Consider the following 27,715-nt stretch of genomic DNA (forward strand, 5'->3'; position numbering starts at 1 on the left):
TATGATAATATGAAATTGAATTGGAAGATCAAATTGAGTAGAACGTAGGAAATGAGAACAATCGTTCGATGATGAATTGACGGATAAGACCATGGTTGGACCTTGGAAATACATGTGAGCTCGTGTAAGACCATGTCTGGGACATGGCATCGGCTTGATATGTGCCAATGTAAGACCATGTCTGGGACATGGCATCGGCACGGAAAGAGGAGTGCCAGTGTAAGACCATGCCTGGGATATGGCATTCGACCTCGATATAAGAAAGTCAGTGTAAGACCATGTCTGGGACATGGCATCAAATCAATATGTGATTACATGTAAGGCCATGTCTAGGACATTGGCATTGTATTGTGATTTCGTGTAAGACCCTGTGTGGGACAGTGGCATCGATATGTGATAACATGTAAGACCATATCTAGGATATGGCATTGTATGAGTTATATGTGATTATTGAGTATCCGTAATGATTTCGAATGGTTCAACGGGCATATTCAAGATTAGAATTAAAGTACGATCAGAATAAGTAATACAGGTACATACAGAACTTATGTGAGAATCAAATTAAAGTAAAATTGGTGAGTTCATATTGTATTATGTATGTTAAATAAGAAAGAATTGTGTATAGACATGTTTCATGTCAAAATGTGTTTATTTGACTATAATGAAGTATGTATTGAATGTTATGTGAGATATAAATTATAGTTGCTTTTACTAAATATACATATGGCAATCAACTAATAAGACCATAACCAGGTTATGGCAAGTGAAATAAAGACCACGGTTGTAACGCCCCACACCCGAGACCGTTGCCGGAGTCGAACACGAGGTGTTAACGAACTTAATTCATTTATTTACACAGTTCATTTTAAAATTTCCAGACAAGCTGGCTAACTGCGTCACTGTCACCTTAAAAATCATATCTCGAGTTCCAGAACTCGAAAACTGATTTCGTAAATTTTTCCTGAAACTAGACTCATATATCCATCTACAAATTTTTTTTTAGAATTTTTGGTTGGGCCAATTAGTACAGTTTATTAGTTAAAGTCTCCCCTATTTCAGGGTTTGACTACTCTGACCTTCATGCATTACGACTTAGATATCTCCCTGTACAGGGCTTCAATACATATGTCGTTTGTTTCTAATGAAACTAGACTCAAAAGGGAATCTGTACATATAAAGCATGACTTCTAATTATTACTGATTAATTTATGGTAAATTTCCAAAGTCAGAACAGGGGATCCAGTAACCATTCTGGCCCTGTTTCACGAAAACTTAAACATCTCATAAAATACGGCTCATATGGTCGTTTCGCTTCTTCCATATAAAAATATACTCATCAAGGTTCGATTACGTAATTTATTCACGATTTAATTCCATTCCTACTATTCTTAGTGATTTTTCAAACTTACATCACTGCTGCTGTCAGCATCTATTTTAAGGTAAATTTTACCCATTTCATAAATTTCCATGAATCCATTAACAAATTGACATTCATTGTTTTCAAGTATAATCACGATTAGCCACGACGTACGTAGCACCAATAGGACCATGATTGGCCATTCCAATGGCTAGTCCTTATCAAACATTTCCAAACCACTTAATAACCATATCATAAGACCATAATGTTATACTTCAAAATATACGAGCCATTTTCGCATGGCTATACGAATATACATTACCAAAGGGTACTCAATTAACAACAAGGGTCAGCCCTATACATGCCATCTTCAAAATTGAACTAAAAGAGTACCAAAAGTGGCTTAGATAGTGTGGATGACTTTGACTTTGACACTCCCGAGTCCGATAGCTGACGAGCAAAATCTATAAAACAGAGAATCAAAGCAACGAAATAAGCATTTAATGCTTAGTAAGTTTGAGTAATGAAATTAGTTTTGACTAAAGTATAACATTCATATGGCTAAATGAATAACTTCATATATGCACATTCTCATAATCATACTTACTTCGCGCTTCAATCAACATATTCATACACAAGGTATCAAACCTAACTAAAGGCCGAAAGTTCGTTAATCAATTGAACAAATACTATTTAAAACGAATCGACTTTTCCGATGCATATACGAAACATACCTTATCGTTTGGATTTTATGAGCGTATTAATTGAAATTATTACAGCAAGATCGCTCACTTCCAAACCCAAGTATCTTCGGGATTTAGCCGGATATAACAACTCGCACAAATGCCTTCGGGTCTTAGCCCGGATATAGCAACTCGCACAAATGCCTTCGGGTCTTAGCCCGGATATGATCACTAGCATAAATGCCTTCGGGACATAGCCCAGATATAGCAACTCGCACGAATGCCTTCGGATCTTAGTCCAGTTATCATCCGAATAATCATGCACATATGTCCACAAATCATAACACATCTTTATTTCGTTTTCATTACTAGAACTTAGACACAAGGCACTTATCTACCATTACCATTTTCGGCTCAATAACCACATACAAAGAGCATGGTTTTGATTCGCTATATAACATGATCTAATCGAATCATAATCTAAGTTCCATTACTCGAAAACTTACCTCGGATGTTGTCGAACGATTTCAACGGCTATTCGATCACCTTTTCCTTTCCTTTATCGGATTTAGTTCCCCTTTGCTCTTGAGCTTAATTTAACAAATAAATTGATTTAATCATTTTGAACATCAAAGAGAAATTCAAGGTACTTAGCCCATATATATTAGGCATTAGAGTCATATATGTATGAAATCATGAATCAAATTCAACATATTAGCCAACATTCTCCTTTAGCCGATTTTCTAAGTCAAGATAAAGCCATCAATATGCTTACCTATAGCCGAACGTACAACATCAATCTATGTATTCATTCATGTGACCGAATATGCATGTCTATGTTGAAGCCGATTATATACTTAATACATTCTACAAATATGGTTACTTATGATGACTAAGCACCATTTTATCTCAAGTTATACTTATAAGCACATCCATCCAAATACATTCGTACTTAAACATCATTCCGTCCTAACACTCATATTACATCTATAAAACTACAAGCCGAATATCCCTATACTCATATCACTTAAACATCAACCCTCAATTTCTTTGACAAAGCACATTTCTGAAAATGATAAGGCAATATAACAGCTTTTAATCCAACTTATAATTCATACATATCACATTCCAAGCATTCACTCTATTCTATCACTTAAAACACACACATTACTCAATAACTTCCTAGTTCAAATTCGGCAACTACACCAATTCACTAGATGATTTATTATTATTATTGTTAATTTATTCAAACTACTTACAATTTCCTTAAACTATCACAATTAACAACCATTTATCTCTTCCATTTTCTACCATGGCCGAATGTTATAACCCAAGCCACACATATTGTTCCTCAAGGCCCTTCAATGACCATATTCGGCACCTCCTTAAGAACAACCCAATTTCAACCTTCAAGAAAGAAGAAAAAATATATGTACTAAGAGCTTCAAACTACTTGGCCGAATATCAAACCTCCAAACAATCAAAACTTAATCCATGGAATGATTAGAACTTGAACTAACAACCTTCTTTATACATAATTTTCCAAGAATTTCAAGGTACTTACCTCTTCCAAATCCTCATCCAAGCCGAACATGAAGCAAGAGAACTCCTTTCTTCTTCCTTCCTCAAGTTACGGCAAAATGGGGGAGCAAGGATGAAACAACTTTGGTTTCTCCTCCCACTCCCCTCATATTTTATTATTCTTCCCACAACATATTAACACAAAATGTTTATAATATGTTTTACCCCATAGCATGGCCGGCCACCATCTAGATTTTTGGCTAATTTGACATGCAAACCCATCATTTATACAACATGCATTAATAGGTCCTTATAGATTAACCTATCACATTTCAAAAGTGTCACACATAAGTCCTATTACTAAATTCACATGCAATCGACTAAATCGAAGCTTAAAACTTTCACACATTCATATTCACATATTTTAGACAATAAATATCATATTCAAATACTTTGGTGACTCGGTTTAGCGGTCCTGAAACCGCTTTCCGACTAGGGTCACTTTAGGGCTGTCACAACGGTAGGGATTTGGCAATGTATGTGTAAGACCATAGTTGGACTATGGCTTTAAGTAAACGACGTACTCAGACTCGTAAGACGCTCTTTAATTTGACAAATGTTGGTAAGTAGAATTGAAGTTAAATGTTGAAATTTAATTAGATACTAGTATTGGGCTCGAGTAAGTAGATTTATTGTTTGAAATTGTGGATGACAGAAACAGTTGTAAAATAAATAAGTATGTTAATTTGCTTGGAGTAAACTATGTGATTGTGATGATATTATATTGATGGTGAATGTTGAGTCATAAGTGTGAATTTATGAGAGTCAAGTTAGAGGCTTTACAACTTCACCTTACCAGTGTTGCTTTTGTGACGAAAAAGAAATTTACGAGAATTATGTTGAACAAGCTCACAAGTATGAGATTAAAGAGTTCAATAGTGGGATAATTAGTAATGCAAACAGAGTAGAGTACAGAGTAACAAATGAACTCAAGTTTAGAAGAAATATCGGGATGTTTTAAAAGATCACATAGAGTATGTAATGTTTTTGTTAAAGAAGAAAATTGGTCTCGGCTATTCTACTCATTTGGGTATGAAGTTTAAAGATATGTTTGCTAGGATTCCTTTCGAATTGGTTATTGTTAGTGAGTGGGATAATATGGGGTCCTTGATGACAGAATTAGTCAGAGAAAGGATAAATGAGTTGTAAAGATGTCTGTGTGTAACAGTTAAAGTTGAAAATTTTACGGTGACTTCTTCTGGGTGTTCTAAATTAACATAGTTTTCTTTATTATTATTCTCTTATGAGTTATGTTCTCGGGTTTCTGTTGCGAGATCGTATCTAGGGTTTTCTTATCATCCTCATTGTGTGGATTATCTAACATGGCTCATCTTTAAAGTGCATTCTTTGATCTGTGATGATTATCTAGATTTGATAATAGGAATGTGGAAAATTCTAGTATCTGGATTTCTCTGATTTTCAGTGTAAAGAATTGTCATCGACAAAGGCATAAATGATGGAAACTCAAGCTTGAAATGTGTAGTGGTTTTCTTTTCTCGGGTAAGCTTGACTAAGGTTAGTGAGTTTATTCGGAATATCTTCGTTTCCTTGAGCTAATATAGTTGTGAGATCTTTGATTTGCATGACAAGAGAATTATGAATGAGTGCATGTACTTGGGTTGTAGTAGTGGAAATCAACTTAGTTGTTTATATCAGCGTGAACTGATTTGTTGAGATGTGAATTGAGTTATATGTATTTAAATGATTCTCTAGTATGGTGATTAATTTTTGTACAATCATGAGCATATAGATAGACGGATAGTTGGAATAAAGAAACTATGTTCTCGAGAGTATGATACGGAACTATGCTTATTGGAATATTCTAACCGAATGATGTTGTTATGAGTTAAAATTGTTCTAGTTAATGAGATTATCATGTTTGTGAAAGTTGAATGATCGATGCGAGATATCAAAGTTGGAAATAGTTGAAAGTATTATTAGCTAAAGTTTTAGTGCTGAGTTCAGTCTAGGTTAAGTACAGAAGTTATGATTTTCAGTAATGTACTAGTGAACTGATTGGAATATGTTTCATTAAGAGAATATAGAGAAAATAGATATAATTATAGATGCTGAATGGAAAGATCTTTGCTTATTTTTGTGAGAATGGTTACTCGATTGATCTTATCTGATGATGGAAAAAAAAATTTGCATGATAGTTTTAGTATATACCGAGTTCCTATTTGATAGATCAATTGAGCTATGTGTTCTAAGTGAGTAATTCAAAATTTTGACAATATACTCTAGCACTGTGTGTTACACAGTCAAAGGCTATGGGAAAAAGATATGCGAGGCTGAAATCGATTTGTGACCTTGAGAAAATAGTGAAAGTGATTCATAAGATTTGGAAGCAACTTCTCCTGGTAAGATTTTCGGGGACGAAAATCCCTAAAAGGGGGAGAAATGTAATAGCCTATTTTTAGGGTTAATCGGAATAGTAGTTTCAGGGCCACCAAATCTGACGAGTAGGTTTGTAAATATTATATTTAATATTTACGAGTTAATTGTGAGTTTAAAAAAGGTTTTTGATATTTTAATTTTTGTTTTATAAGCGATTTATTAAGTTCAAGTGGTATGACCCTAAGGTCAAGTAGGTTTAGAAAATGAGGTATTGAGACCTCGTTTCTATAAACCGAGTTCTAAATATTTTTATAAATATTTACGAAGTGGCAATAAGATGGTATTAAAGTTTCGTTGAAAAATTTTATCGTTTTGATAGCTAATTAAGCAAAAATGACTAAATCACGCAAAGCGTAAAAGTTGTGTTCTATAAGTTAAAGATATTAAATGGCTATGGAACTAAATAATGGGAGTCTTTAAGTGGTAATTATTCCATAATTCTTGATAGTGGAATCCCATTGCTTGGTATAATGGAAATTACTAATGTATATTAAGGTTAAATATGATATTTGGTAATTATAATAAAACAAAATAAAACAAAAGCCAAATTACATGCTATCATCTTCATCAATAGCCGAAGGTGAGAAAGAAAATAATGTTCTCAAAGCTTTGAAGGTTCGGCCATGGTTGTTCATGCATGTAAGTCCATTTCGTCTCGGTTTTTAATAATTTTTACGTTTTTGAGATCGTTGCTTTGTGTTTTAGCTAGCCTGTACCTCCGATTTCGAAATTGTTATAGTATTTGGATGATGCCATTGTTGAATGTTTGAGTATCTTGATGTTTAATGATAGAAAATAAATCTTTGATGGTAGATTATTGAGTTTTGTTAAGTAAATTTTAGCAAAAATGTCAAATTTGGACTAAACTGTGAAATATAATAAATTGTGTGGTAAAAGTATGAATAAATGAAAAATATGGGCTGATATGAGCATGTATGAAATTCTGATAGCTTGGGCTATAATGAAATTGACTAAATTTTTTTTTACGAGCTTAGGGACTAATTTGTAAAAAGGTCAAAAGTGTAGGGGTAAAATAGTAATTTTACCAAAATATGAAATTGAGTTAAAATGAATAGATTATGAATTGAAATATCTGAATTTGATTAATTAGATCAAGTTAAGCCTCGTACGAGTCTAAATCGAGGGAAAAACAGAGTTTTGGACTAGTCGATGACGATCGAGGTAAGTTCGTATGTATTAAGCATTGTTAAATTTATGCATTTAGTGTTTGATATTGTATAAATTGTCTATACATAATTATTTTTATGATTAACGACTTATCGGCTAAAATGGCACTTAGTGTACGGTTCGAAATAGCTTCGGCTAAAAGTGGCACTTGGTGTGCAGTTTGAGATAGCTTTGGGTATATATATATATATAAATGGCACTAAGTGTGCAAAGTATCGAGGATGGCACTTAGTGTGCGAAACATTTAGAAAAGCACTTAGTGTGCGAGGAATCGAGTATGGTACATAGTGTGCGAGACATCGAAGATGCAACGGCATTATGTATATTTATGAATTGGTAAGGATCAGTACAGGTATGTACAGAAACTCAACTTAATATGAAATCCATGAATGGTAAGTCCATGAGCATTGTGAAATGATGTTGTGTTAATTTGGTGAATAATGGTATATGTTTATAAATATATGGATTTCTAATTGAAAGAAAAGAAGGTGTGGTAAATTTAGTTATTATCATTTTCTTACTAAAACTGTTTTGGACAGCAGCAGTCCGACTTTGAAAATACACCAAAAATAGTAGAAAGTGAATTAGAGATTGAATAAAATATAGAATTTAAGCTTATTGAGTCTAGTTTCTTATAAAAGAAACGGTGTAAGTATAAGATTTTCATATTATGAGATATTTGAAGTTGTGTGAGAAAGAGTCAGAACAATTTTGAAATCCCCTACTCTGATTTGAGAAAATCATTAAATATTGTACAAAACTATTTATAGGTTATAATTTATATGTCTATAATTATTAATGAGTATATTTTCAATAAAAATAGACAGTAACATTATTCGAGTCCCGTACTATAAGATAATTAATTCTTAGTGAAGAGAGGTCGAAGCTGTCGGGTAGCAAAACAGAGGTGCATTTAAAGAACAACCTGTACTTATTGGCTAAACCAAAAATTATAAAAATTTTATGGTAATAATATATGTGAGTCTAGTTTCAAGGAAAATTAGAAAAACTTAATTTGGAGTTCCGTACCTCCAAATATAAATAAATTAGTGACTATGACTCGAGAAAAAAGCTTGACCTGAACATAAGTAAAAATGCAAATATGGTTGTATTACCTTGAGAAGCAAGTTAATAAATTGCTTATTATTTTCATATGAACTTACTAAGCTTTATAGCTTACTCCCCTTCCTTTTTATCTCTTATAGGTTTATTTAACTAGCTAGGGTTGGAGATCGCCGGAGATTCAATCATACTATCAAACTACCATTTTGGGTATAAGTATTCAAATACTTAAGTCTATGGCATGTATAGGGGCTTTATCTTTTGTAATTATGTCATTACTAATGTGGCCAAATGTTTTGGCCTATAATGGTTATAGTTCAATTTGTGTATAGCCATGAATGGTGGCTTATGTTGATTATATGATTATGCATGTGCCTATGTCATGGAGATAAGGCTTGTGATTGTGTGTATGTAATGAGTTATATTGTTGGCGGTGAATGCTTGATGGTTTAATTGAGATGAGATGATGTGTTGATAACTAAGGCTTAAATGTATGATATGAGAGTAATCTTATAAACTTTTATGCATGAGAATTAGTAAATTTGAGCTTAACTAAGCATGATGTTTTAAGTATGTAAAATATGATATAAGGTTACCATGATCTTGTATTGTTTGTGGATGATTGAATATTTAAATGTTCCATGTTAATGATCAATAAAAGTAAGCATGTGAGTTTGTTATTGAGGGTGGCAATTGGCCTGGAAAATAGCCTAAAAATTGTCCACACGGGCAGTGTGTCCCCTGCATCATGTACTTTAGTTTCAAATTGGCCACATGGGCTGTGACACAGCCATGTGTCTCAGCTGTGTGAGGGACACGGCCTGGAGGCACGGGCTTGTGTTCTTATTTTTGTGATGACGTCATAAACAGAGAGTCACATGGGCTGAGGACACGGGCGTGTCCCGACCTATACGGGCGTGTGACCCTGTTTCATGATGAAATTTTCTAAGTTTTTCAAAAGTTTCCAAAGTTCTCGATTTAGTCCCGAACCACCCCCGATGTATGTTTGGGCCTCGTAGGCCCGTATAAGGGATGTTATGCATGTGTATGAAAAGTTTTAATTTGGATGAAATTTTATGGCCTGGTTTTGTATGAATGTTTTGATGTAAGCCCGGTAATGCCTCGAACCCTGTTCCGACGTTGGATACGGGTAAGGGGTGTTATAGAACAAATTTGGGAATAATTCGACGATGATTCAACAATTGGAAGCCCGGTTGATCCTTAGGAATAGTTTAGGATGCTAGTGACATGTCATTAGGGATAGTTTGAGTTGGCTTCAGGCCATGATATAGCACTTTGGGTGTAAGATAAATCGATTTGGCTTCGAGCCATGCATATCAGCTGATTTGGCTTCGGGCCATGATATTAGTATTACAGATAAGTTACCTTGATTTGGCTTCAGGCCATGGTATAGGTACTTATCGTATGAGACCCTTGAGTATCCGAGTTCTATTCCAAGTGGTTCAACGAGTAAATGAAGGATGAGAATGTATATGAGGTTGGTATGAGATGATACAGGTATGTGTATAAACTATTTTAGTGTTGAATCAAAGAAATGAAAATGGAAGTATATAGTTTTGTGAATGAGCATTTGAAAGGTTTGATAGTTAAGGAAAGCTAGATATTGATGTATTCAAATTATTGATTTATGTTTATGTGATTGCATTACGTTTATCTCATACGAGCTTACTAAGCTTTATAGCTTGCTTTGTTTATTTTTTCGTATTTTATAGTGAATTCAAAGCTAGTTCGGATTCGGGGATCGTCGAAGACATCGTCACACTATCCATCTATCTCTCGATACCTGTGAACTTGGTATTTTAGGAGTATGGCATGTATAGGGACTTTGGTCATTTTGGTTATGACTTGATAATGATTTTGGCCAAATGGATTGGCTTGTAAATGTATATGTCTTGGTATGTATAAATAGCCATGAGTGATGGCTTAATTTGGTATATTTGGTTTGTTGGAATCATGTACATATATGTCTGATTATATCTTGTGAATTGAGTTGGTTGATGGTTGTGTGATGATTGATGATAATAAGTATTGTGAATGTTAAATTGTTGATTTGTGGATGTTGGTATGCTCGCGAAATTAGGCCAAATAATGCATATTTGAGTTTGGTCATTTTGATGTTTGAAGTAGTTGATATTTGGTACGAACTAAATGGAAAATTGGAATATTCTGTCTCTTGTATATTGTTGGCATTGAAATAGTTTAAAAAATGCTTGGTTGAGGTGGATTTAATGCCTATTATGCTTTGAGTTGATGTTTTGAATTGTGGTTTAGGTGTGTGACAATTTGGGTGGCAAAATGGTTTGATGAATAGCCTATTTTTGTCCACACTATAATGCTTTGAATTGATGCTTTGAATTGTGGTTTAGGCGTGTGACAATTTCCGTGACACAAGGTCAAGTACGCAGCCGTGTGTCCCTTGGTGTTGAAATTGAAATCAAGTCAGTATGCTCTACACAGCCTCACACACGGGTGTGTGACTTGGCTGTGTGGTATAAGTCAGTATACCCTACAGGTTTGGCACGGCCTAGCACACGGGCATGTAGCCATTCTTTTGGCACACGGGCTAGCCACATGGGTGTATATGTTGGCCTTGTGACCCAAGTCAGAGAGTTACACAGGGTTGGACACGAGCTGGAACACGGCCATGTGCTCCCATTTTGAATGTCTACACGACCTGTGACATGGGCGTGTCTGGTGGCCGTGTGAGACACACGGCCTGGCCAAACGGGCGTGTGTCCCCTGTTTTGAGGAAAATTTTCCTAAGTTTCATAAAGTTTCATAAGTTATCGGTTTAGTCCCAAACCACTCTCAAAGCATGTTTAGGGCATTATAGGCTCGTATTAGGGACAAATTGATTGAGATTGAGTGACAAATGGTTGAATTAAGAAAATCTATCCTAAATGAATGTTTACTTGTATTGTGAGTCCAGTAATTCTCCGTACCCTATTCCGGTGATGAATACGAGTGAGGGATGTTGCATTTATTCGTATCAAAGCTACGATTTAGTCGATTCTAAGACTAACGTAGCGTGTGTGAGAGTCTAGCTATACATGCCATATAAAAATCGTGATAGTGTGATGACTACTGATATTTTAAAATGTGTTTTCATATAGTAAATGGATCTCAATCGAGCCATAGTTGACGAGCTTGAAAGTAATATGCCAGTTCTCGCTTAAGGACAGCGCTGTCTGATTCTAGACCCGTGTCGGGTAGCTAGGAAGGAGAGGCTAAAGAATCTTTCTTATAAATGATGAACGAGTGGTTCACACAATATATCCGAATGAACCCGACTACTTAACAACCTCCACCCCCTCTTAATCCCCAACCAGTTCCCATAGCTCCTCAAGGTGTTGAGCTTTTAAGATTCAATAAGCCTCCAGTCGACAAGATTCATAAACACGGGGATGAAGAGTTCAGAGCTAATGTTGACGATGATCTTGAGAGAGCCAAGTTTTGGCTTGAAAACACTATTAGAGTACTTGATGAACTTTCTTGCACACCGACTGAAAGTTTAAAATGTGCTATATCACTATTGAGGGACATCGCGTATCAGTGGTGGAATACATTAGTATCAATGGTGCCAAGAAACAAAGTCACTTGGGAGTTCTTTCAGACTGAGTTTCGAAAGAAATATATAAACCAATAGTTTCTGGATCAAAAACATAAAGAGTTTTAGAACTGAACCAGGGTCGTATGACCGTAACAGAGTACGAGAGAGAATTTTTTACGGTTGAATAAATATTCTCGAGAGTATGTTTCTACCGAAGAGATTATGTGTAAGCAGTTTGTCAACGGGCTGAACGAAGACATTAAACTTCTGGTCGGGATTCTAGACTTGAATGAGTTTGTTGTTCTGGTTGATAGAGCTTGCAAAGCCTAAGATTTTAGCCAAGAAAAGAAGAAAGCCGATTCATAGGCTAGAGATTCGAAAAAAAGACCGATAAATAAACCATACCATTCTTCATCAAAGAAATTTCGAGATTCATATAATCGATCAAATGTATCAATGGGATATCAAAATAGAGATCGTAGAAATCAACATGTGAGTTCTAAAACTCAAGCAACTTCTGTCTCATGCGTTGGCAGTGTAAGAAACAATAAACCAGAGTGTCAACAGTATGGGAGGAAACATTTTGGAGAGCGCTGGAATAAGAATAATAGAGATTGTTTCAAATGTGGCTCGCCAGATCATTTTATTTGAGATTGCCCAGAGTTATTCGATAAAGATAAATTTTAGAATGCAAGGTCGAGTAATACGAATGTAAGAGGGAGACCACCGAGAAATACGGGGAATGCGTCCAATGGTAGAGGTGTGACTAGGGACTCAACTATGAGATCTGAAGCCAGAGCAGCTGCTAGAGCCTATGCTATTCGCACTCGCGAAGAGGCATTGTCCCCAGAAGTTATTACCGGTACATTCTCTCTTTACGACACTAGTGTGATTACTTTAATTGATCCTGGATCGACACATTCGTATATTTGTATGAATTTAGTGTTTAGTAAGAAATTGTCTGTTGAGTCTACAGAATTTGTAATTAAAATATCGAACCCCTTAGAAAAGTATGTTCTAGTTGACAAAGTATGCAAGAACTGTCCTTTAATGACTCGGGGTTACTGTTTTTTGGCTGACTTTATGCTTTTACCATTTGATGAGTTTGATGTGATTCTGGGTATGGATTGGTTGACTCTACACGATACAATTGTGAATTGTAGACGAAATATTATAAAATTGAAGTGTCAGAATAATGAAATTCTTCAGATTGAATCTGATGAAATGGGTGGATTGCCAATAGTAATCTCGTCAATATTGGTTTAGAGATATGTAAGAAAAGGTTGCAATGTGTACCTAGCATATGTTTTAGATACTAAGGTCTTAGAAAATAAAATTGAATTGGTGCCTGTAGTTTGTGAATATCTAGATGTATTTCCAGAAGAATTGTTTGGGTTGCCACCGGTCAGGAAAGTTGAGTTTGCTATTGAATTAGTACCGGGAACATCTCCGATATCTATAGCTCCATATAGAATGGCTTCGATAGAGTTGAAAGAGTTGAAAGCTCAATTGCAAGAGTTAACAGATAGAGGTTTTGCACAACCAAGTTTTTCGCCCTGGGGTGCGCCAGTATTGTTTGTAAAGAAGAAAGATGGGTCAACGAGAATTTGTATTGACTATAAATAGCTCAACAGAGTTAAATAAAGAACAAGTATTCGTTGCTAAGAATAGACAATTTGTTTGATCAGTTGAAAGGTGCAACAGTGTTTTCAAAGATTGATTTGAGATCTAGTTATTATCAGCTGCAAGTTAAAAACTCAGATATGCCGAAAACTACGTTCAGAACGAGGTACGGACATTATGAATTCCTTGTTATGCCTTTTGGATTGACTAATGCTCCTGCCATTTTTATGGATTTGATGAATCATATATTTAGATCGTATTTAGACAGACTTTTTGTTGTGTTCATTGACGACATTCTGATCTATTCACGAGATGAGTCTAAACATGCTTAGCACTTGAGGATTGTGTTGCAAACATTGAGAGATAAGAAACAGTATGCTAAATTCAGTAAATGTGAGTTTTGGCTCCGAAAAGTTAGATTTTTGGGACATATTGTCTCGGAGGATGGAGTTCGAGTTGATCCGAGCAAGATTTTTGCAGTTATTGACTAGAAACCACCTAGAAATGTATCTGAGGTCAGAAGTTTTCTGGGGTTGGCTGGCTACTATCAACGTTTCGTTAAAGGGTTCTCGATGATTACTACACCAATAACCAGACTGCTACAGAAAGATGTAAAGTTTGAATGGTCTGAGAAGTGTTAACAAAGTTTCGATAAATTGAAAGTATTGTTAAACGAGGCACCAGTGTTGGTTGAACCTAAGTCGGGTAAAGAATTTGTGATTTTCAGCGACGCGTCATTGAACGGTTTGGGTTGCATGTTGATGCAAGGAAAAGTGATACCTTATGCTTCTAGATAGTTGAAGTCACATGAAAAGAACTATCCGACGCATAATTTAGAATTGAAATTGAAATCAAGTTAATATACTCCACACAGCCTCACACACGAGCGTGTGACTTGGTTATGTGAAATAAGTCAGTACACCCTACAGGTTTGGCATGGCCTAGCATACAGCCTGGCACTCGGGCATGTGTGGCCATTCTTAAGGCACACGGGGTAGCCACACGAGCATGTGTGTTGGCCGTGTGACCCAAGTCAGAGAGTTACATGAGGTTGGACACGAGCTGGAACACGACAATATGCTCCCATTTTGAATATCTACATGACCTGTGACACGAGCGTGTCTGGTGGCCGTGTGTCTGGCCACACCTGCATGTGTCTCCTGTTTTGAGAAAAAATTTTCTAAGTTTCGTAAAGTTTCATAAGTTACCAGTTTAGTCCCGAACCGCTCCCAAAGCATGTTTAGGGCATCGTAGGCTCGTATTTGGGACAAATTGATTGAGATTGAATGAAGAATGGTTGAATTGAGAAAATGTATGCTAAATGAATGTTAATTGTATTGTAAGTCCGATAATGCTCCGTTAATTGTATTGTAAGTCCGGTAATGCTTCGTAACCCTATTCTGGTGATGAATACGGATTAAGGGTGTTACATGGGGCGTTTTCTTTTGGATTTCTCTAAGATGACTTCTGAATTCCCTCTCTTTTTCTCAAATGTGAAAAAAAATTATCGAAACATGATTCACTATCTTGAATGTGATCTTGAATGTTGTCGTGTGAAGAGACTGAAGCACACTTGTGATTGCTAGCGGTTGATGAAAACACAAAATTTTCTAAAAAAAAAAGATAATTAGAGATATTTGGTTGCTTGAAGGTGGCTTGGGTAACTTGGTTGTTATTCGAGAGGGTTTTATAAGGGGATTTAAGGCAACCTTGCTGTGCAATCTACGTATAATCTATGATGTTTTTGTTTTTGGATCTAGTAAAGGAAAGTTAGCAAATTTGTTGTGTGTCATGACACGATGCTCCTGTGTCTCTATTTCTTTTGGCTCGAAATGCTGTGCCGCAAAACAGGGATGCCTATCTCATAACACAACCTTGTATTCAAGAATTCTTTAGTTTCAAAGTTGTGTGCTGCAACACATGGTTACCTATGTTTAGACACGACCTGGAACGTGCCAAATCCCTCTTTTTTGGTCATGTCGAAGTCCTTTGGTTGTCCGTAGACACCTTCAACAGCTTCGAGCTTCATTGCTTGCTTCTGGAAACCTTCTACCAACTAAATCAAACATAAACGATTAAATAAAAGTCTTAAAACCTAAAAAAAAATTTAATTTACAATATGTACAAGTTTATTTTAATTTTTGATGTTTTAATTATGTGTTTCTACTAGAATCGTCCAGTAACTCGATGAGTTCTACCATTAACTTTCTTTGCCTTTTTTTATCATCACCATCTTTCCAATAGAGTTCCGTCCAATTGAGATCTTTCCATTTGTCTCATTCCCTCAAATTTAGCTTACTTGTATTCATGCAAATACCCTTGATCAAGACTGTTAGGGGTTATATCAAATAAGATGAAACATTCCTCCCCTAGTAATTCCTCACTTTTGGCATTATTACTGCATTTGTATACTTTTAGTTCGCCATTGAATTTCATTATTAATTCATTTTTTTTAGATTGATGGTTAATCTAGATGTGGCCAAAAATGGCCTACCTAATAGAAAGAGAATATCTTGATCTTCCTCAAATTTAAGGACTACGGAATCTACTGGGATTATGAAGCTCTTTACTCCAACTAATACATCCTCTAACACATCTTTTGGGCGTATTAGGAACCTATCAGCAAATTATAGTGTTATCGAAGTATTCTTAAATTCACTTAATCCAAGTTTCTGGTAAACCAATAGGGTCATCAAGTTAATGCTGACACCTAAATCACAAAAGACCTTATTGAAATGTCTATCCCTTAGCTCTACTGGAATTGTAAAACTTCTCAGATCTTTTAATTGTAGGGGTATCTTTCTCGCGATAATAGCACTACATAAGGCATCAATTCAATTTGTACACCTTTTTTTCATTTTTTTGTGTCTTACCATAATTTTCTTTAGGTATTTTGCATATTTGGGAATTTTATTGATTAGTTATAAGAGTGGTAAATTGACATTGAGGGATTTAAATAAGCTGAAAAAACTTACAATTTCAGTTTCATCCTTCTCTTGCTTGTCCTCTAAACTAGACGGGAATGGTATCTTAATCATATTCAACTTTGAGATTACCCGTTTAGCCATCAATTCTGCTACTTCTTTGATCAATTCTTCATGCTCGATTTCTTCCACGGGTTTATTGATGATTCAAATATAATTGCCTCTTCATGTGCGGGTGCACTTGGGTTATCAAGTGTCTTACTTGATCAAAAGGCGATTGCATTTACGTGTTCCTTCCCATCTATCCGAGGGTTGTTCTCTGTGTTATTGGGGATGCCTTGACTAACTCATTTTTATAACAAACCTATCATCTGATGCATCTGCACCGTCATGCCATTCATATCTGCTTGGTTTTGAGTACATTCTGGTCTTATAACTTATATCTCCCCTTTGATTCGATCTAATCGTTGACCACATATAGTATAGTCACTTTTTATGGGTCTCTTTGAGTTCTTTGTAAATGTGGAGGTTGTTATGGAAGATTCAGTCTATTCTGCACTTGGTTTCCTCCTCCTTAATTACCTCCCCGCTTGAGATTCAAATGATCCTTCCAACCAGGATTATATGTGTTTGAATAGGGATTTCCACCGCTATTACCAATATAGCTCACATCCTCCAATTGTTTCTCTACATATGGCTCTACTCTTATTTGCTTGATAGTTGGCCCCAACCAATTCAATTTATAAAAAAATTGTTGATATTTATCTTCTTGACCGATCGCTTTCACCGTTAAAGGTTTTAGTTTATAAGTGAATCTCTCATTTGGCCACATGTATGAGTTCTTAGCCATGTCACTTATAATTTGACATACTCACTGTATGTATGGTGCATAACAATGTAACACTCCACCTAAGAAAGTGCCAGTTACAGAACGGTGTTCATAAATGCAAGGCACAAAGAGCAAGTTCTGACTATGTGTATAAGGCTTAAGGAATTAATTTTGGTGCCTAACGTGGGATTTGATTAAGTGTAAGTTATTTTTTTAAGTGTGCCCAATCTAGCAGACTCTGAACTAAAGGGAAGGAACACTAGTATAAATAGTGTATAAGATGCTTTGAATGAGTAAAAGCTGACTTTTAAGAAATGTAAGTGTAATGGATTAAGAAAGAGTAACATGTAAGTAAATATATGTGATAAGGCGCATGGCTTGAAGTAAGCATGATTGGCGAAGTACTGTTTGCCCAAGAGTTTGTCTTGACGTTTAGAATAGACATACCAAGAGTGTTCTGTCCGTAAGACCCTCTGTAATAGGAAAGGTTAAGTAATCATAGTAAAGATGAGATGAAGTATGACTGGCAAGATGGTAATCCTAGATGCAATTTTTTGGGCATATAAGATTGGGCGAACTCCGATATATATGTTTAGACACGAATTCTCAGTCAGATTATGACGATGAGTGAAATCTAACAAGCAGCCATGAGAGAGACAAACTAAAGGAATGGGTATACACCCATGATATAGCATAAATGTAACTAAAGTGGTTCCCTGGCAGTCAATCTACGATTATTTTGGTGTAAGAGAAGGCGTTGAACTATAGGTTTCGTTCCGTTTGCTTGAACGGTGTTAGCGGTGGTTTTGTCATCAGTAAGTCGAGTTTTTGTCAGATTGTAGTTGAAAAATTCACAATTTAGCCGCTAATTTGGTGTTTGGCAATCTATTTTAGGTGTTGGTGGTCTTGGGAGTAGTTTCGTCACGAAAACGAACCAAATGTGTACCCCTTATGCGTGAAAATCGAGTTTCAGCGAAAGTCAAAAGTATAGACTGTCGACGCTACACGGGCATGTGGTCACCCGCGTGGTTGGCCGTGTGCAAAACACGGTCATGTGTCTGACGAAGATGTGACCGTGCGCAAGGCACAGTTGTGTGAAGATGTGGGTGTGACCGTGTGGGCCACATGGTCGTGTGGTGTAACAACTTATTTTTCAGTAGTGTCGAAACAGTGGTTTCAGGCCACCAAACCTGACAAGTAAGTTTGAAAATATTATATTTAATATCTACAAGTTATTTGTGATTTTAAAAAGGTTTTTGATATAGTGATTTTTGTTGTATAAATGATTTATTAAGCTCAAGTGGTTTTAAAAAATGAAGTATCAAGACCTCGTTTCTATAAACCAAGCCATAAACATTTTTAGAAATATTTATGGAGTGTAATTAAGGTGTATTAAAGTTTTGTTGGAAAATTTTATCGTTTCAATAGTTAATTAAGCAAAAAGAACTAAATCGCATAAAGTGTAAAAGTTGTGTTCTATAAGCTAAAGGTATTAAATAGCTATAGAATTTTAAAGTGGAAGTCCTTATATGATAATTAGACCATTGAAGGTGATAGTGAATGTGCATGGCTTTACAATTATGTAATTTTTAAAGTTAGGTAAGGGTAATTTGGTAATTAAGTAATAAATGATAAATTAAATAAAACAAACAAAGTTGTCATCTTTCATTCTCTCTTTCAACCGATTATACAAGCAAGAAAGAAGCCATGGATGCTGGAAATTTTCAGCCATGTTTATTCCTTGCTTGTAAGCCCCTAAGCTATCAACTTCTTATAATTTTTGTGTTTTTAAGATCGTTGCAACTAGGTCCAACTAGCCTGTACCTTCGATTTTAAAAATGTTAAAGATTTTGAATGTTTCCATTGATGATCTTGTGATTTTTTATGCTAGGTGATGAATTTGGAATGTTGATTTATATTTAAAAGTATTTTGTTAAGTGATTTTGATGACTTTTTTATTAAGTACTAATTTGTTAAATTAATAAAAGTACAAGGATTTAATGTGAAATTGTTGCATAAATGGGTTGTTTTGGATACCACGAACATTCAGATAAGCTCAATTTTGGGTAAAAATGGTTAATTTGCATGTTTTGGGCTCAGTGACTAAATTAAATAAAAGTAGAACTTTAGGGGCAATTTTGTAAAAATGTCAAAAATAACCAAATTGTATGAAATGAATTTTTTTTATTGACTAAATTAATATATTGAATGAAATTATTAATTTCAAGATTGGGTGGAAAATCAAGGAAAATAGAAAATTACCAAAATACCCTTGAACTGTGGTATTTTTACAATTTAGCCAAGTAAGTTTGTATGAATTATACAATGTATGTTGTTGATTGAATTGAATGTTATTATATGAATTTTATTGAAAATAAAACGATATATACATATGTTGTTATACAATTTAGCTTATAATGAAACGGGAAAAATTTCAACGATGCACTAAGATTACCGAGTCCCGTTTGAACTTTAGGAATCCGTAGGATACAAATGATATGTCATTAAGGTTACTAATTTGGTTGAGGTCTTGCATGTGTTGTGGACACACCACAACTCTTATGAGCTTACCAATTCTCAGCTCGTATGAGCTTACCGATTCACAGCTCGCGAGAGCATACCGATTCATCGCTCGCATGAGCATACATGTACAGGAATTGACGGATTACAATTTAGCACACTATGTGTGAGCTATCCTGAGTATCCAACGATATTATAAATGGTTTAATGGGCAATGTTTTGTTACGAGATGATATGAGTTTGATGCGAACTATTACAGGTATTTACATGAAATATATGAAAATAATTTTACATAATGTATTGATACATGATATGTATGTTACATGTATATGAAATTTAATTAATTGTTGAGTTCATTCATGATTATTGATTCATATGTGAATTTACATGACTAACATGATTGGTGTATATGTGCTTAGGCTTTGGCCAAGTTGTGGTTGGATTATACCATGTTAAACTTATAAGTTATGCATTGAAATGGTAAATGCCTAAATGGAAATATGCTTGTGATCATGAAAGGGCGGTAAGATTTAAATTATGTAATTCCTATTGAAATGGTTTTCCATGTGGTTAGTTCCAAAAATAATTATATTTAAATACACTAACTTGTGGCTATGATTGAATGATGCGCTTATGTTTTGTGTGTTATGCATATAAAATGGGTATGGAAAGGTAATGAAATAGTAAGTTCATACCTGAAGTGTAGAATGATGAAAAAGAAAATGATGAATTGAATTGATATTATTTGAGCTAATGTGAGTAAATGCAATGGAAAGTAATGAAATGCAAATGAAAACAAGAAAAATTTGAAAGGGTTTAAAGTTATTTAAAATCCTACCATGCTAAGGATGATATGTATAAGTGGTGTTGTGGGTTTATTCACCTTGTGAGTTGTTGAATATAGCTTCTGAGTCTTGCGGTATCGGTATTGGATTTTTTATATATGTATAAATTTCATATTTGGAATGAATTGATATGATTAAAGTTTATACGAGCTGACTAAGCATTCATTGCTTATGTAGTTATTTTTCTTTACTTACAGACTATCGGAAGCTCGATCAGATTGAAAGCTCGTTGGAGATTTATCACACTATCTAGTGATTATATCGATAGATTTTGATAACTTAGTTAAGGTTATAATGGCATGTATAGGTATTTTGGCTAATGTTAGCCTATGTGTTTTGGTTGTGGAAATGACCATTTGGTTAGTTTGCATTTTGGCCTTGTGATGGTAAAATGATATATATTATTAGGTGTATATAAGTAGGCTTGTAATGGTTGATATATAACTTGTTATGGTTGAATGATTTTAGATAGAAAAGTAGTTAAATGTACATATTAGATATGACGTATAACTTGTTGTGAATTGGTGTTTTGTCATAGTAAGCATATATGTATTTTGATGCTAATGATTATGTGGTACAGTTGGTACCAAATGGTATATTTTGGTAAGTGATTTACATGTTGTGTAATGATGCAAACTTAGTTAGAAGTTAATAAATTATTTTGGTCAAATTGGGTACATGATTATACATGTTTTAATGTTGTCATTTGAAGTGCCTTTGGGCATATTGGTTGGATGTTATTATACCATATGTGTTTGGCTTGATTATTGATGATTTTGGTGCCTTTTGAGGGCTTAGGTATATATGCAAAAGGAATTATAGGTATATGTTGAAAACGGTGAGAAAAATGACTTGTAAAATGACATATTTTCGTCCACATGGGTAAAGACACGGGCGTGTCTCAGCCGTGTGTCCCCTGTAGTTTTCAAAGGGTTGCAAGTCAGGTTTTACACGGCCTAACACACGGCCTGGCACAGGGGCTTGTGAGGTTATTTCGAAGCGTACACGGCCGTGTGGTTTGGCTTGTGATCCAAGTCAGTGAGTTACATCGGTACAGACACTGGATGGGACATAGCCATATGTCCCTATTTCGAATGCCTACATGACCTAAGACATGGACATGTCTCTTGGCGTGTGAGTCACACGGCCTGGCCACACGGCCGTATGACCTTTGCAGTTTGTAAATTTTCATCATTTCCCTAAAATTTTTATATGTTTCTAATTTAGTCCCGATTTGTTTCTAATGTATTTTTAGGGCCTCGAGGACTCGTATAAAGGACAATATGTATGCTATTGATTGATTTTACTGTGATTGATGACATGAATTAAATGTACTAAAACTTTTTATAGTTCTAAAATGTAAACTCCGGTAATACTCAGTAACCCTATACCGAAAATGGATACAGGTTAGAGGTGTTACATGTGAGTCTACACGAGCATGCCACATAGGCGTGTAAGTTTTGGGTCAGACCGTGTGGGCCATACGAGTGAAGAAAATTTAGGCGTGTGGGCCATACGGGCAAGCCACACAGGCGTGTGGGCCATACGGGCAAGCCACACAAGCGTGTGGGCCATACGAGCAAGTCACACGGGCATGTAGGCCATATGGGCGAGCCACATAGGCATGTGGGCCCATAATTCTAAAATTTTCTCTAAGGTCGCACGAATCATTCTGATCGACTGTGGGCCTACCGTAAAGTCTGTAAGAGCTAACCAAACCCTGAAATTATGTGATCTGATAACCTGATATTCTGCTCTGAGTAGGACATTATTATGCATGTCTGATTATTCTGTTAAGTATATATATATGATATCTGTATATGAGCATGTTATGCATGATATTACTATATATGTTATTTTTGTATCTGTGATTGGGGTGGGTTTTGTATATGTGGAGGAAGTGATTTGTACGGTGACAGTTCGCCTATATTTTGGCAACTTGGCTACATTTTTTTCTGTAACGTGTCACATCAACACTATATAGTGTGTAGAGATGGGTGGGTGTTTTTAACTCCACATGTTGTGATAGGATGGTCAGAGATGGTTTGTAGAGAATGGGGGGTAGGACTTTGCATATTTGTACTGCCTATCTGATTTTGTTATCTGTATCTGAAATGGACATGAGTTCAAATCTATATATGACCGTATATGAGACTTTTTTATGTATTGCATGCCTATTTTTGTTGAGTTGTACACTGAGTTTACGAAAAATCATATCTATTTGTTTGTTCTATTCAGGTAATCCACAGGCTTAGGCGTATCGGTGTAGTGAAGCCTCACAGTGACCACAAGTTCGTAACTATTAAAGATTATGGTCTTTTATTTCAAGGATTATTTTTGGGAGTTTTGTAATAATTGGACTATTCGGACTATTTGATTTTACTTTGGATTTGGGGTTTTTTATTTAACAATTTATTTGAGACAATTAACGTAAACAAAGGTTTTTTAAAAACATGAATGAGATTTTCAAAATATAACGATTTCTAAGACTTCCATTGTAAGTAATGTTTTTGCAAATGATTTAGTTAAATAACGCTATCAATGATAATTATAGAACTTGGACGATTTTTTAAAACAACAACACAAAGTCTTATAGAAACGACTCAGTTTTCTAAATATTTCTTTGTGACACCTCTAAATTCGGTCATAACGTCTAGGTTGGGTTTAGAGTGTTACAAATTGATTCATTACTCACTAACTAAGCTAATAAACCTATACCAATTATATTTTTCACCACTTTTAGCTAAGATTCTCCTCTCGACTTTATCCTAGACTAAAAGATACCAACTAAGCTTTTCTCTTGGTCTTACTATTCAACACAATTATATAAAACTATTTAAGGATAAACCCTCATCTTGGTCTCATTTATTTAGGTTTTTCACTAAATGTGTCAATTCTAGCATATTAAACATTTCTATAATCAAACAATCAATTAATTAAACATAAACATTAACTTAAACTAACAAATAAACAATCAACCAACCATCAACAAATTTAGTATATAATCAAACTTAAATCCCAAATAAACATTTTATCAAACAAATGGTAGGCATAAGGTAAAAGGAAAGAATTTGAGAAATGGTCATTAAATTGATTGGAATCCAACGAAGCCCAAAAGTTTCATCATCTCCCTTTTACATAGCCTTCAACAATGAGAAAGAAATGGAATAACAAAAATATAATCTAGCCTAAAAAGAAAAGAGAAAACCTAATTTAAAGTGAAAATAAAAGAAAATCCTAACCTAAAACTATGAAAACTAAAGAGAAAAATTTTTTCAACCACCAATTCTGAAAATACAAAGCTTATAAAGTAGTATTTATAGTCTACTAACTTTTAACCTAACATTGATAATTATTCCCTTAAATGAAAACAAAAGACTTAAGCTTACTTGGACATAAAATTGCCCCTGTAGTGTTTTCACCTGTCAGGCAACAGTATCGCTATACCAAAAAAAGTGTTGAACTTGAGTGACTTGGGGATCTCAGTATCGGGATCTTGGTATCAAGATACCCATGCTCTAGTATCATAATATCACTGTAGTTGGCCTCAATTTTCCACACTTCCAAATTGTCAAAGGTATCACGACTTTCATGGTTTGATATTGTGATACCCACATTCTAAGTGATGCTTTCTTCAAGTTCATTCCATTATAGACTCCTTACACCACTCAAGCACATTGTTAGATTTCCCATGGCACGTTGACCAATTTGGGTCTTAAAAGAGCATAAAACTCACAAAAAACAATTTATTAACAACAAAAACTAAAAATGGAAAAAAGTAAATAAAGACACCTAAATTGTTTGAGAATAAGCTCTTTAAATGTAATAGAGATCTTAATTTGACGTATCAAATTATGACAGGTCACCACCATGGGTCTCCACTATCGCCACTGTTGTTGATTGTTTGACTACTACTGGTTGAACCACCACTGGCACCTGCTAACTTTTGCTGATTAGCTAGGTTGGCTTTGCGTTGTCTCAATTGATTTTGGATATTTCTTCGTTCTTTGGGCTTCTTAGAAAAATTTAGGTTACAAAAACCATAAGTCCATTTCTAACTCACATGAATAATTATAAAAAAATAAAATAAAACCTATGTGGAAATGATAATCCATGATCTAATTACATATCCTTAAATTTATTAAAATCTAAATTACATAGTCTAGTTTCTAGGAAACACAACTTTGAAAATTTTACTTTATCATATATATAATAAAATAATTAAACACATGTATTCACATACATAACCTAAAACATGTATATAATTAAAAGAATGTCACATCTTATTAAAATTAACCAAAAATGAAGAAGAGAAAAAAATTTGATACCAATTTATAATATAAGCATAGCACAACCTAACTCTAACACCAATAGTTGGAAAAATCCGATTAAGAAAACTGTTTAAAGTTATAGCGGAAGTTTAAAATTTTCAAAACCGAGTCAATTAGTGCTATTTATAGCAATAAAATTTTTACTGAAAAGTAAACATGCTTTGCGTAAGACAAATTCGAGTCAATCATGACATTTAAACAAACGACCTTCATTATCCTCGTACCACGAGTAGCATTGAGTGTAAGCTTGACCAATATGCACCAAACAAATAACAAGAAATAATTCTCTCAATAAAATCCGATAAAGATCGTAATTCTTAGAAAATAAATTTAATTCTAAGTAAATAAGTTATCATTATTTTTTAACATAATAATGATAACTCAATAATTAAGAAGTGTGTCTATTAGGTCAATTGGTTCTATATATTTAGAAAGAGAGATAAAACAATCCTAGTTGGACAAGCTCTAAACAAATAATATTTATTTAATAGAAAATACGATTCTACTCTAATCAGAGTGAGGGTCCGTGGCACACCCTAGTTAAAATACTAAGGTTGTTGCCTTTCTCATCTATCATAAGGAGTTTTGGGCCTCTCATGTTTTCAATCCAATTATATGTGATTCGTGGACTTTTGATACAATATTTTATAATTTTATCCAACATAATATTTGTTTTCTACTTCCCAAATAAAATTATCTATTCAATTAATTTAATTAACTACATTAATTTTCTAATCAAATAATTTTCTAAACTTAATTCTAATTTCGTTAAAGTCATGACAACTTTATCGTAAAAGATTCTAGTGGGAAATATATTTAATTTTTCTTGTTTAATGGATTCTAATGACTAATTAATTTAATTTCATTTTCGAACTACATTTATTTAATTATGATTAATGAAATAATAATTAAAAATCTAAAATTAATTTTCATATCATTTCTATACTTAGTGAGAAAACGCATTCATTTGTGAATACGACTCATTTCTCTAACTTCATCATTTCAATTCATTTATATTAATTTGGTTCAACTTGCAATTCATTTCTAGTTTCAACAAGTTAGAAAAAGACCGATTTGACATATATAATGGGGTCTCAAATAACTTATAATTAAATTTCATCTATTCACCTATTAATTATAAATTTATTTAATAATGAAGTCATTTCATTACAATACCATGACTAAGCTCTCCCTAATTGCATATCATTACGAAAGCTACTTATTAAGTGCCAGTCCAATGACCTTCTCATAAGTGTGTTACCCTGATAGAATATCCTTAATCTATTTAGGATAAATTTATTCTCTTAATATGATCCTATTTTATTTCATGGTAACTATTACACATTCCTTAATGAAAAGTCAATTATTATCAAATAGTAATTAATTCATTTGTCACTAAAATAAATGACCCATGAATGCATTACTTTCCATTTATCATGTAATGCTGATGAAATGACATCATTAACCTTTTGTTGGGCTATAAATTCCACTACTACAAATGAAGCTATTTCATTTAGAAGATCGTATACCCCAACATACTAACTTTCTGCTCTATTAGCAATTGAACACAAGCTATCAATATATCAAATGAGATAAGTCATGCATATAGTCACTTACTCAAGATTAAGGTAAGTCACACTTTGAACATCCCAAATGTAGAAATCCATAAACAGATATAGGATCTATTCTACTTGAGTCTTGTTTGATACACTATCAGTTTAGTCAGTTACATCAATATCTCTATCTTCTAGGAGTCGTCCGCTCTGTTATCCAAAACAAAGTATCTCCCAATTTGAACTTGATAGATGACATATTAGTGTTTTAATTGACTTGCTCAATTTTTATTAGACTAGGTACATGTTTAGATTAGACTAAGTTATCTTCTCACACTATGATTTGACCACGTAGTATCACTTAATGTTAGTTTAAACGTTAAATAAATAGTGAATCAAAATTTACTTTCATTTTTCTTTGCTTGAAAAACAATTGAAGAAAATATACAAAAGATATTAATGATAATGATGGATTTTTATTAAATCAATTTGTTTGAAAAATTATAAGTACATAGACGAAATCACTACAATAAGGGAACTAGATCCCAACATAATGGGGTATTCCATGAGGCGATCAGACTCCAATTATTTAATTTTTCTCTAGATGGGAGAGCTAAAGATTGACTCAACTCTTTTCCCCAAGCCTTTATTACAAGTTAAAACTAAGGTTTCAATTTATCCACCCTTTTTTTCCCAAAGCGATTGCAAAAAAGGAAATTGGATGAATAGTTTCAATAGTTCTTAGATATGTTCAAAAAACTGACTGAATATTCCATTTGTCGTAGCCTTAGAAAAGATGCCAATATATGTCATGTTCATAAAGGACATTTGTCGAACAAGAGGCATCTTGGAGATTATGAGACTGTGGCTTTAACTGAGGAGTTTAGTGTTATCTTACAACATAAGTTACCTCCAAAGCCTAAGGATCTAGGTAGCTTCAATATCCTTTGCTCCATCGATGTTAACTCTTCCTCTAAAGGTTTGTGCGATCTGGGATCAAGCATACACTTGAAACCGTTGTCAATTTATAATAAGCTTAGACTTGGGGAGGTAATGCCTATATTAGTTACATTGTAGTTAGTTTATAGAACTCTAGCATATCCTATAGGTGTTGTGGATAATGTACTTGTGAAGGTGGAAAAATTCTATTTTCCTGCTAAATTTATTATTTTAGACATAAAGGAAGACAGGGATGTTCAACTGATCCTTGGTAGACTTTTCTTAGACATAAAGGAAGACAGGGATGTTCAA

General features: G+C 34.3%; 1 protein-coding gene across 5 annotated transcripts in view; it reads right to left on the reverse strand.

Moving 5' to 3' along the window:
- Positions 1–1,585: 1,585 nt before the first annotated feature.
- Positions 1,586–27,715, reverse strand: part of LOC108486265 (putative serine/threonine-protein kinase) — a 31,479-nt gene continuing 5,349 nt past the window's right edge. For 2 of the 5 annotated variants that reach the window (XM_053029603.1, XM_053029602.1), the window contains exons 3-4: positions 2,547–2,630; positions 1,586–1,821 (exon numbers count right to left, since the gene is read on the reverse strand). The gene's annotated coding sequence lies outside the window, so the exon portion shown is untranslated. Of the gene's footprint in view, positions 1,822–2,546; positions 2,631–23,650; positions 24,596–27,715 lie in introns of those variants that run through there. The other 3 variants (XM_053029601.1, XM_053029599.1, XM_053029600.1) reach the window with 3 other exon arrangements.

This window comes from Gossypium arboreum, chromosome 6, assembly GCF_025698485.1.
Source record: "Gossypium arboreum isolate Shixiya-1 chromosome 6, ASM2569848v2, whole genome shotgun sequence".
NCBI classification, from domain to species: Eukaryota; Viridiplantae; Streptophyta; class Magnoliopsida; order Malvales; family Malvaceae; genus Gossypium; species Gossypium arboreum.